This window comes from Heterodontus francisci, chromosome 14 (genome assembly GCF_036365525.1).
Source record: "Heterodontus francisci isolate sHetFra1 chromosome 14, sHetFra1.hap1, whole genome shotgun sequence".
Lineage (NCBI taxonomy): Eukaryota > Metazoa > Chordata > Chondrichthyes > Heterodontiformes > Heterodontidae > Heterodontus > Heterodontus francisci.
The window spans coordinates 74822306-74835312 of NC_090384.1; the positions used below are offsets into that span (position 1 = coordinate 74822306).

General features: G+C 44.0%; 1 protein-coding gene across 1 annotated transcript in view; it reads right to left on the minus strand.

The window, feature by feature from the left end:
• lrrc4ca (leucine rich repeat containing 4C, genome duplicate a) overlaps positions 1-12011 on the minus strand; it is a 119386-nt gene extending 107375 nt beyond the window's left edge. Inside the window, exons 1-2 of the mRNA XM_068046899.1 lie at positions 11773-12011; positions 10915-11105 (exon numbers count right to left, since the gene is read on the minus strand). The gene's annotated coding sequence lies outside the window, so the exon portion shown is untranslated. The remainder of the gene's footprint in view (positions 1-10914; positions 11106-11772) is intronic.
• Positions 12012-13007: the final 996 nt, after the last annotated feature.

Genomic DNA, 13007 nt, shown 5'->3' on the forward strand with positions numbered 1-13007 from the left:
CTCAGTGCGGCCCTCTCTGCCACCTGGCGGCAGGCCCTTCATCTGCATATTTAAATCAACCCAAATGATATGCAAATAAACTTACTTGCAGGTGGCAGACGTCCCACACTGATTTGACAACCGCCGTTCGTACTTCACGCCCCTTCAGAACTCCGTATGGAGTTCCGAGGCGGGAACCTGGTGGGGAGGAATAAAATTTTCTGGGCTAGAGGGGTGGAGGAGCGGCGAAAACACTGCTTATTGGTTGTGGGGATGGTGGGAAGGGTTGAAGGGAAAATGATAGAAGGTTGGGGGGAAAGTTTGGGTAGGGAATAAAGTGAGTTTTGTCAATGAGGGCCAATTAAAAGACCATTGGGCGGGTTGGGGAAGGGCCTCCATATCATAATTGTTTATTTAAAAAAATCTGCACTACTGGAACTTTATAAATTAAAGGCTTAAAGCCCTTTAAAAATGGCACCGGCGACTGCGCGGTTGTGCCGGACGCAGTTGCCGGGGACGCGGTGGCCGCCTCTTCTACGTCATCGGGGGAAGCTGTTCCACCCTCTCTATTTAAATAAGTCCCTATGTGTAATATCACAGGGGCTCTGTCACAGCCCCTCCATGTCGGAAGGCCACCGAGTTCAAATCCAGCCCCTAATTTCAGGGGTTAATGAATTTCACAGCCGGTGAGTTTAAAACGGTATTTAAAACAATATCTTATATGATTAAGAGTATAGTCAATGCAGTGCCACTAATGCATTGCATTGTTTTATGTTTCTAAGGTTGTAACTGGGTCCCTAGCATCTTTGAACATAATGTTTGTGATTTTTCTATGTTCACTTCTTCCACTCCTGATTACTGCTTGTTCCTCTCGTACATTCTTAATCACAGATTCAAAAAAGAAATGCACTTTCCAAGCACATGCAATGTCAGGATCACCTTAAAAGAATTAATTAAAAACATTTTCTTTGGTGTGCTTTCATTCATATGCTCAGTATTTCAAGAGTTGCTTCATGACATTCTTCAAGATGTCCCAAGGCTTTACATCCAACATTGACAAATTTTCAGAGATCTCAGAGAAAGTGGCTGGCTCATTTGGCAGACTGTACTGAGTCTCTCTATGTGGATGACAAGCCTTCACGGTTGGAATCCATCAATCAACTCTGAGTTTCTCTATAGTTCAAATTTAGAACTAATTTTTCAGGACCTCCAGGAGGATCCTCAGAAAAAAGGATGATCCTTCATCTTCATAACTGTCTAGGGAACACCATTAAGTCCTTGATCTTCTCTTTCATACTGAGCTACAGAAGTTAAAGTTCCTTGTATTATTCCCTTATTTTAATTTCCATGTTGTACAATCATTATTTTCTTCACCACAGTTTCTACTAACATGTCTTGTGGACAATTTATCATTGGTTGTGCAAAATTATCCAGATCTCTCTTCTTGGATTTGTTTAAGGATAACCCCATATTTTAATTTATTATCTCAACTTCACTTTCTGCAATCAGTTTTGAATCATGTTAAAGATGCTCAAGATCTACACCACACAATTCAAACGTTAATTGTGTTCAGTACTTACAATATGGAGACTTCAGGGCTCACATCCTGTGCTCAATGTAAAGCCATCAAGCTTCTGCTCCCAAAACAATCTCTTTCTGCAATGCTTTTTAATTTCAAAGATTATCTGCTTCTTATGCCTAGCCTCAATAGTTCTTTCTACCAAGCATGCAGACATCAGAAGATTCCTTCATTCTTCATGGAATTATCAGTTTCAGCTGCAAGAAGGTGATAGTGCTTCATTTGTCAATAGTTGAGACTCTTCCAGCTAATTTATTTCAATAATATTTCAATGATATGAAAATAATATCTTTGGTGTTCCTTTGATTGTTTTTTATTCGTTCACGGGATGTGAACATCGCTGGCTAGGTCAGCATTTATTGCCCATACCTAGTTGCCTTTGAGAAAGTGGTGATGAGCTGCCTTCTTGGACTGCTGCAGTCCTTGGGGTGTAGGTACACCAACAATGCTGTTAGGAAGGGAGTTCCAGGATTTTGACCCAGCAATAGTGAAGGAACAGCAATATAGTTCCAAGTCAGGATAGTGTGTGGCTTGGAGGGGAACTTGCAGCTGGTGTGTACCCATGCATCTACTGCCCTTGTCCTTCTAGGTGGTAAAAGTCACAGGTTTGGAAGGCGCTGTCGAAGGAGCCTTGGTGAGTTGCTGCAGTGCATCTTGCATATGGTACGCACTGCTGCCACTGTGCGTCAGTGATGAAGGGAGTGAATGTTGAAGATGGTGGATGGGGTGCCAATAATGCGGCTGCTTTGTCCTGGACGGTGTCAAGCTTCTTGAGTGTTGTTGAAGCTGCACCCATCCAGGCAAGTGGAGAGTATTCCATCGCACTCCTGACATGTGCCTTATAGATGGTGGATACGCATTGGGGAGTCAGGAGGTGAGTTACTTGCTGCAGTATTTCCAGCCTCTGACCTACTCTTGTAGCCACATGTATTTATGTGGCTGGTGCAGTTCAGTTTCTGGTCAATGGTAACCCCCAGGATGTTGATAGTGGGGGATTCAGTGATGGTAATGCCATTGAACATCAAGGGGAGTTGGTTAGATCCTCTCTTGTTTGAGATGCTCAATACCTTGTGTGGTGTGAATGTTAAAATCAATGAGCCGCGTACCCGGCAACGGCGTCCGGCACCCGGCGCCATCTTTAAAGAGCTTCAAGTCCTTAGATGAAATTTCAATGTTTAAAGGGACCAGTTTGTTAACGAATTTAAATAAAGATCTGTCCACACCTGCAATCTCTTCTCCCACCCCCGCAACGAAGTAACAGTTTTTTTTCCCTATCCCCCCCAAAAAAGTGAGTTCTCACTCACAACCTTTCCCCCCCAAACTTTATTCCCTTTGACCCTAAACCTCTTCCCACCATCCCCACAGCCAATAAGAAATGTTTTCCCGCTCCCCCACAACAACCCTGATAATTTCAGTCCTCCCCCTTCCCCCCTGTGTCTCGCTTTGGAACTCTATAAGGAGTTCCGAAGGGGTGCAAGTTGCGACTGGCAGCCACAAAATCAGCGCGGGACGGCCGCCGGGAGCAGGTAGGGCAATTTGCATTTGATTTAAATGAAGTTGATTATTTAAATGAAGGCCCTGCCGCCAAACAGTGGGGGACCGCACCGAGGCCTTGCCGCTGCTGGTAAAATGAGGCGGGGCCTTCGTGGCATCAGGGATCGTAACGTGCCACTCCCGCAAGTATTTTACAGGACCCCCTGCCACATGCCTGGGGTCAAGGGGCTGGTAAAATTCAGCCCTAGTTGTCAGGAAACCTTAAGCAGTTTAATTGCCAACCTTGGACAGGGAGGGAGTCAAAGTGCTGACATCATGTCAAGGTAGGAAACACAAAGACAAGTATACACAATGGTCTGAAGCAGCTTGGTAAAGACAAGGCAGGCAGCATGACCTAACAAGACAGAGCTTTCTAATATTAAACTCAAAGCTAGTCAAAATCAGAGGGATGATTAACCAAGAAGGTGATATTTAGGGTTCTAACAGGGAGTGTGTCTTTTTTTACAAAATAAGAAAGGTCCCAATCAAAAGTTGAAGGTGAGAATTACTATAACTATTAAACTATATGTTCCCTTACTGACTGTAAAGTAAAGCAGTTTGATGATTCACACCTAACCTTGTCTGATTAAAGTCCTAATCAATCTGCCTTTAGTATGACTGAAGAGGCGCAAGTTGTCACACGTGCAGGATTATGGTATCCAGTTCATATAACACAAGGCTTTCATTGTCATAGTCCTGAGATATGCCATTATAAAACTACATATTGGACAGTAGAAGTAAATCTATGATCGTAAGGAGTGCAGGATCTGCTGACAGGAGTGACACCGGATCCAACAGAATAGCTAGAACAGAGCTGAAATCTGTAACAGATTTCCTCCTCAATTACATCCTCTGGTCAAGAATAATACTTGACTTGCAGCACTCAGGTGAATTCAGTCCTAGTGTCACCAGTAGCCTTGGTTCCCACATTTTGCAGAGAATTACAATATTACAATGTACTTACAGCATAGAAACAGGTCCATGTTGATGTTTATGCTCACACAAACCTCCACCCATCCTTCTTCATCTAACCTATCAACGTATCCTTCTAATCCTTTCTCCCACATGTGCTTCTCCATAAGTATATCTAAGCTAGTCACATCAATAACTTCTGTGGTAGCAAGTTCCATATTCTAAACCACGCTCTGGGTAAATTCCCTTTTGGATTTATTGACCATTCCTAATAAATATACACTTACTGGAGGAGGCTTTGTAAGAAAATAAATAGATTGTCATCCATGAAAACTTTGTGAGGGCTGATCAATATACAATCTAATCTTCATTCCTCCCTTGCTTTGACACATGCCACAAATTATTTCAAAGTGGTGAACACCAAAAAAAGTTGCAATGCTTCATTTGAAAGCACATTTCATAACCTCAGCAAAAGAATTTCCATATGCATAGGATATAACTTTTCAGTGTTCGGGATTTCCCTCTTATCGTCCTGAAGGATCTCAAGCAGACAACTATTTACCCCAATAAGAACAAGAAATAAAGGGCAGGATTTCCCTTTTGGGGTCGGGAGCCCGATGTTGGTGTCCTGTCTGGGTCCCAAGCCCTCTCCGAGGGGCAAGCAGTCACTGATCACCATTTTCCTATAGGTCATCCCTAATTGGCTGGAGGCCAAGTTTGGTGGTTAATCAGCGGCAGTGGGCATGGAAAGGAGGCAGGAAGCTGAAAGTGTGGGTGGTATTTAAAGGGATAATGGCAGCCCTAATTGTGGCAGCTGTATTGCAACATTATGGCAGGCAGAGGTGAGGAGGAGCAGAGGCAGAGAACAGGCACCCATGGCAAAGCTACCCAAAGGTTTAGTGATGCCGCCCTTGAGAGCATGTTGGCAGTGGTGTGAAAAGGCGAGATGTCTTGTTCCCGCAGAGTGGCAGGAGAATGCCATCAAACCACACTAAGCAGCCCTGGCTGGAGGTGGCAGAGCAGGTGAGCAGCCGCAGTGTCATAAGGAGGGCTTGGGTTCAGATCCAATAGAGGTTTAATGATCTTCTTCATTCTGGCAAGGTGAGTGCAGCATGACACCCAGCTGACAGGCCTCCAGGTCTGCAGCCACCAGCAGACACAACAGCTGAGCAGCCTGAGGGTGCATGGTGCTCCTAAACATGGGAGAAAAGTGTGCCCAGGATAATTACTGATCCGTGAACAAGGCTCAAATCCCTAGTGCTACTGAGGAGTTAGCAGCACTGATAAATCCAGCATCTTATTTAGATGAGCTGCTGAAATTGGTGAGAGAGGTAAACATTGCCTTATCTCTCACCCTGCAGGAGAAAAGGGTGCATAATGCTAGGGAGAGGGCTCACAGAGCAAGAGTGCCCCAACACGCCATCCTAACTGCAATGGAGGAAGCAACACTGGACATCATGAGGCTGGTATCGCATGAGGAAGTGGGTGATGGAGAGATGGCAATACCTGTAGGGTGAAAAGATATTGAATTCTGTAGATGAAGCAGATGGAGGGCACTCCTCCCTGTCCGACAGCATGCCAGAACTTCAGCTGCATTGGGAAGCCTCAGCTCTGCAGAGGCATCTGATGTCACAGGCGAGTTCTCATGATCTCCTTCTCATGTCTCCCACAGGGCTAGTTGTGGAGGGGAGAATGCCAGTGGCGATATTTCACCAGAGTCCTCAGACAACATGGAAGCCACAGTTCCAGCACTGTTATATCATTCAAGTGCACCCTCTATCAGCGCAGATACACGCACATCGATGGGTCCTTGTACATGATTAGAAAGGATGGCATAAGTGAACAGAAGGAGGTGAGAGAGGCAGAGGCAGCTGTGGAAGTCCCCATCGGGAGAGGGAGGAAAGAGACAGCTGCACGCAGATGCACAACCTCAATAGTCTCTAGCAAGGCGGCTCTTCTTTAACCAGCAGCATGAGATGTTTAGTTTAGTTTAGTTTAGAGATACAGCACTGAAACAGGCCCTTCGGCCCATCGAGTCTGTGCCGACCATCAACCACCCATTTATACTAATTCTACACTAATTCCATATTCCTACCACATCCCCACCTGTCCCTATATTTCCCTACCACCTACCTATACTAGGGGAAATTGTTAATGGCCAATTTACCTATCAACCTGCAAGTCTTTGGCATGTGGGAGGAATCTGGAGCACCTGGAGGAAACCCACACAGACACAGGGAGAACTTGCAAACTCCACACAGGCAGTACCCAGAATTGAACCCGGGTCGCTGGAGCTGTGAGGCTGCGGTGCTGACCACTGCGTCACTGTGCCGCCCATGTGGGCTGTGTGCCTACATGTCGGAGTTCCCTGAGGCAGTGTGGAGTCATGGGCTGAGAATGGAGGAGTCCATTCAGCTCATAAGCATCACTATGGCTCAGGGTTTTGAATGCAGGAGCTCCATGAGGCCAACCTCATGGAGAATCTAATGTGGCAGCTCTCTGAGTGGATGCAGCAACAGCTCACATGCACATGTAGCACTGACAGGTCAGTGGTGCTGATGCTGAAAAGATACATAAAGTGACGCCAATTGCAGCCCAGCTGGTGGTCGCCTCTCGCGATCCAGAGCGCCAAAGTGCTGAGGGACCATCTGTGCAGCAGGACCCTGTGCTGGAGGCTGCCTTTGCATTGATGCCAGTGCAACAGCCTCTGGAGGTGCCCCACTGGATGAGGATGACCGCCGTGGGCGTCTCAGCCGCAAGCAGCCACACACGCGCAGGCTACCTCGACCTCATCGGAGGCCACAAGGGGAGCACAATGTAGAAGTTGCCGAGAGCAAAGGCCACCGCGTCGTTCATTGCACTGTGAGCTTCTACTTTTTAATGGCAAAACTGGAAAAGAGTGAAGAAGAGGTGAAGGGAAGCAATAATTTTTGAATGGGAACACGGAGTCCACTGGAGAGATGTGTACCATGCATTGTCAGTAAGAATGGAGCTCGATGGTTGTCCTTGTGTGAAGATGGCTTTGGTTGTAGCGTCTCTGTGTCAGGGTCATATAAAGACGTGAGTGGCCATCTCTTCAAGGGATATCCTTTGTTTCCTGGAAGCCATCCACAGATTTTCAGTGGTGACATGAACAGCGGTGGCACCCTGGACTACCAGAAGATGAAGGCGTTATGGCAGCTGCCAGGATAGTGAATGCACACATGCATAAAGCTCTTGTTTTGGTCACAGACCAGCTGAACGTTTAGGGTGTGGAAGCCGTTCCTGTGGATGAATCTCACTGGCTACTCATTCAGCGCCTTGACAGGGATATGGGTGCATTTGATGATGCTCTGCACCTATGGGTATCTAGTGATGGAGGTGAATCCTACTGCCTGCCCTTTGTGCCTGAGCGATCCCACCTGTTTGAAATTGTATGTACTGCCCAGCTTTCACAAATAGGGCATCAGTGACCTGCAATATGCAATGGCGTGCTGCCACTTAGAACGACCACCAAGGTCCACTTCAAGGCCACAGTGACTTTAACGGCTACTGGCAGGGCATAGCAAGCAGTACTACAAGGTCTGAGCTCTTCCACAATGAGGGCACAAATCTCAGAAACTATCTGCCTTGATAGGCACAGTCTCCTGCAGCACTAATTCTCTGCTATGTCCAGGTAGCTTCTTCTTTGGCAATACACTTGATGCTGAGGGTATAGTCTTCATTGCCTTCCTGCCACATGTTCCTCTCCTCTGTCCACCTCATGACCAGGGTCTGTATCTACTCCTGAGGATGTTGATCCTCATCACTGTTTGGCCCTATCTATGATTACCTTAATCTCATGTCCAGTTATTGCCTTGTTTGCAGTCAGCAGCACTCACAAGGCTTACTCTACCCCTCACCCTCAAGGCCCCACAACCCCCTCAACTGACCAAGTATGTACAGACCACTTGCTCCGCTAACTCTGCTCGCCCAAAGGCAACTGTATGCCAATTGATGAGCGTCCCTCTCAGCCATACACTCTTTTATGACCCCCATCTCATTGAATAGCATGGCCATGACTGGCTCCCTGCTGTGTTGCCGCCTCCTTCGACTTTATCTGTTCCAGATCCAGCGTGGACCCTGTGCCTTCCCTCAAAAATTGCAGACTAGCTCTTAACGTGCTGACAAACTCGTTAACAGGCTTAATTGGTCATTCCTCAGAATCGGTCGGGTTGTCGGGTCCAGCCTTCCCCCTCCTCAACAAAATCATTGACTGTCGGAACGACATCGGGGAAAGCAGCACGACAGCCGGCACTGGGAAATTCTGTGCCCACCAACTCTGTTCCCGCCCCCATTTGGCCACCAAATCCTGTCCAATACTTCTCTAATAATCTTGCCTTGTGTTCAAATCCTGAAGTGTAAGAGACCACATCAACTCATTCCATTGGATGCCATTGCTCAACTTTGTATTAAGGATACTAACATAGCATCTTTTTGTCTCTATAGATTATGCTAAGATCAATGTATTTTACTTACATCACCTAGAATCTCAGGCTTACCACCAAGATGTCATATTTAGTTGCACAATAAAGGAAGGGGGAGGCGGGGGTGGGGAAATATCCAAAACTTGCATTTCCCAATCCAGGTCATCCACAGTGCCTTAGAGAAATTTCACAAGCATGCCAATTAAATGCAAGATCCAGGTTCGACTTATCTTCCAAAAGGGTAGGAAGTACTTTAATGAGGGAATAAAATCTATAAGTCAATCAAATTTCTGAAGAGAATTTGAAGCAAAATAATGCAGTTTAAAGAATTAGAATTGAAACCAGAAGCTTTCATAATCTCAAGCTTTCTTTGGCGGAATCCCTTAAGTCTGAAGTTTCGATGCCATTACTGTGGAGAGGATATCATTAATAAGGCTACTAAATTACCCTGACTGAATTGTGATGCCGTGGATATTGCGGAATTCATGCTCAGAAGCTGCAAAGAAATTGCCTTAAGGGTTTTCTAATTTATACTTTACTTTCTATTGTCAGACCAAGGAAGTCCAGAAATAGGTCACATATGTTACAGCAATGAAGATCCACTGATAAATTATGCTGAATACACTAACATAAGAGATAACGTGCAGTAAAGTGAAACAAGATTAACTCTATGAACATCATTACATTAAATTGTACAATCCATTGTTCTAAGCACACATGAAAAGCACCCACGAGTTAAATTAATTAGTCTTGAAGCTTAAAAAACTTTCAGTTTTAATTACAAGTCTGAATGTGGTCATGAAATTTAATTTAACAGGTATGAGAAAAACAGTTTCCACAGGCAGCTTGCTCCCTAATGGTACCTTCAAGAACAATTATGGAAAAATTATGATTAATTATAACCTTGCATTTTTATATTTCTTTCATAATGTCGTTCGGCAAAATGGTGCACACTGACCCTGAACGGTCCATGAAGAACTGGTCTCAATATTATATATTAACAATTGTTTTCCTTATCAGACATATGGACTAAAAATGAGATCTTAAAACACCTTCGGAAATAACTGCAAAATAACTTCAGCAGCAAGAATATTTACAGTACACAAGAGACTTGTCCGTTTGTTAAAACAAAGTCCAACACATTCTTTAAAAAAATCACAAACATGCAACTACCATTTTTAAAGTTTTGGTATATTATTTAAATATTTAAAAGTATAATAAATTTTATTTCATTGCATTAGAATCTCATGAGCTGAACTGTCAAATATGATTAACTATTGTCAAATATGATTAATTATTGCCAAATATTACAGTAATATCCAATCTTTCCCTCTGCATAGATGACGACCTCAATATTTCCTAATAATACATTTAGTCACAAATCACAGTTTATGACGTACACGCTACTTCCTAACAAAGTGTTAATCCCATTCTCAATCCTGAACACTTGGAAAGTTGATGAGGTAAAAAAACGCGTATTAGTGTTGTTCATTTCCTCATTACCAACATAATCCTAGAAACACAAAAGAATTATTTGTGGCTAGGAATTCGGACAAACGGCATACCTTTCTGGAGGACTGGTACGTTCTTAATTAACTAGAGAGCATGACCAATGACAATGAAGGCCTTTTATTAGTATTCCTTCCCCATACGTCTTCCAGACTGATCTAGAACTCCTTCCAATGTCCAAGTAAACTGAACGAAAATTCACGATGACCACTAATATTTGATACAGTGTCAGGTGCTTGCATTGCCAATATTATAGGATTATGGCTTATTTCAAATTGAGTACAAATATCGTATCACCACGAAACAAATTGAAAATATTCCAGTGTTAGGAGTGATAAAAGAAACTCTCCGTTCGATTGTTGCTGCGAATTCATCGGAAAATGCTGAAGGCTAAGTGCTGTAATGGTATTTTGGAACTCAACCGTTTATCGCAGTTCATCCTTCAAATACACACACACACCTTACAATTCACATCACAGCAGGCGCATGTTTAATTCCCATCAGTACAAAAATATGCCCGCGCATAAGAAACCTCCAAAATATTAGGAATACATCAACAAAATGAAACAACATCTTAATAACCCGAGGCATCTCATTTGTGTTGACTGGAAAGCCGAATGAATGCAAAGCGGTTTTGTTTCATTTACGCTTTATGGTAGGACAGAGAGCTTGAGTTGGCGCCTATGTGTAGTAACAGCGATAAGAGAGTTAAACGCCGGCTTTCGCACAGCCTACAGTCTCATTATCTGCAGCTCATTAGGAAACTGCAGTAAACCAGCGGCTTCCCAGAGAGGAAAGTGAACCCCCTCCATCCCGCACCTTAGCTCTCAAACCCTAACCAAGCATGAAAGGTTGGAAATTGAAACTTCTCTCTTTTTTTCCCAATTTCCCTTTGGGGGAGGGAATCTATTTAAAAAATAAATAAATTCAGTAACAGAAAGATCGAGCCCAACTCACAGATTATTTTCCCCTGGTCCCGTTTCCCGATCTTCTTTTTAGTTCCCAGATTTTTCTCTCGTCTCAGCAAAAATGCACATCTGCAGTTTCAAATCAATTTCCGCCAAGGCATTTCCCCCCAGAAATATCCAAAAGGAACGTTCTTCATTCACTCCGTCCTTTTCTTGCGATCGCCACTTTTTCCGTTCAGCCTATTTTTTGTTGTTAAATAAAAATATTCATTTCTTCTTTCCAAACTCAAAAGCGTCACCATACAACTAGATTTCTTCTACCCAATCAATCAAGATCTTTTAACGTGTGATCCGAGCCGCTCATTTCTGAATCCCAACAAGCCTCTTTTTTAAAGAACAAATAAAAATGTTACTCCCAGAATAACTTTTTCTCCTCCACCGCGCTGATTATATTTTCCAATCACAAAGCAGTGCGGTAAGATTTTTTTTCCTTTGCAGCCTTTTAATTCCTCCCTTTCTTTCTATCATCTCATGTCACAGATCAGATCGCCCACTGCTATCCTGAATTTCATCTTTTCCTTTTCCCGGATCTGAAGCCTTCAGTATCCCACAGCTTTCAATCCCAGCCCACTGCGGAGATGTTTATTTCCCCCCCCCCCCCCCCCCCCACCTTTTTCAACTGTAGAGCAATCTAATTCCCATCATTCCTCTTTTTTTTCATCCTCTCTATCTTGGCACCGAGAGAACACAGCCTTAAACACGATCCTCAAATCCCCTTCTTTTTTCACGCTTAATCCTTCTACTTTCCCCCCTCGCTCTCTTTGCAGCTTCTGTCACATAGCATATGCTCCCAGACAGCCATCTACAAGTTGATCTCTCCTCTGAACATAATCACTTTGGCTGACACCTTTAAAACGTCAATTAGTTTTCCGAAGAGGGAGAAAATATCCCGAAGAGTTCCAAATCCAAATCTTCAAGCCCTTTAACCAGAAGGACCTGCGATTCTTATCAAATGAAAGACATTCCAGCCCATAATTTTCGACTTTTTAAAATTTAAATCCAGGTTGATCTTCTCTGGTCAGGTCTTAAGTCCTCATACACTTTGTACAGGCGGCAGCTTGCACTCGTTTTTTCCGTTTCACTCACTTTCTTTCTCTCCTTGTGATGAAAAAATGCAATTACCCAATTACCTCCCATCATCTTAGCACTGATTGGTCAATTGCATTAGCACTTGACGTCAGGCAAGGAGCTTTTTGGCTCACGAACACCAAGCCACTGCTGCCACCTTGCTGACAATATGAGCATGTCTGCAAAAGGATTTTCATGACATGCTCGAAGTGGGACTTCAAGTGTATTGAATTTCCTCGTTTTTTTAAACGCAAGGATTTCCCGCTGGCATTAAAATCCTAGTTACATTCCTCCCACAGATTCTAAGACTTTCATCGACCAGTACTTGTGGCTTAATAGTACTGGAACTGGTATTTATGCACAAAACAACTAAAGATTTGAGGCTGGGAGCAATGGGGCAATTGAGATTTGCAACTGGAGGAAGGGGGCTTACTGCAATTTGGAACAAAAATGGAAAGAAGGTGGAAGACACATTCCCTTCATAGAAATCACAGAACGTTTAAGGCACAGAAAGAGGCCACTTGGCCCATTGTGTCTGTGCCAGCCAAAAAAACGATCCATCTGTTCTTATCCCACCTTCCAGCATTTGGTCCGTAGCCCTGCAGATTACGGCACTTGAGGTGCATACCCAGACTCCTTTTGAATGAGTTGAGGGTCTCTGCCTCAAATACCATTTCAGGCAGTGAGTTCCAGACCTCACCATCCTCTGGGTGAAAAAGCTTTTCCTCATCTCCCCTCTAATTTTTCTACCAGCACCTCAAAATGTTGTACATTTCAATCATATCTCCCCTCAGCTTTCTCTGTTCCAAGGAGAACAACCACAGCCTATCCAATCTTTCCTCATAGCTGCATTTTTCCAGTCCTGGCAACATCCTTGTAAATCTCCTCTATACCCTCTCTAGTGCAATTACATCCTTTCTGTAATGAGGTAACAAGAACTGCACACAATACTCAAGGTGTGGCCTAACCAATGAGTTATACAGTTCCAGCATAACCTCCCTGCTCTTTTATTCT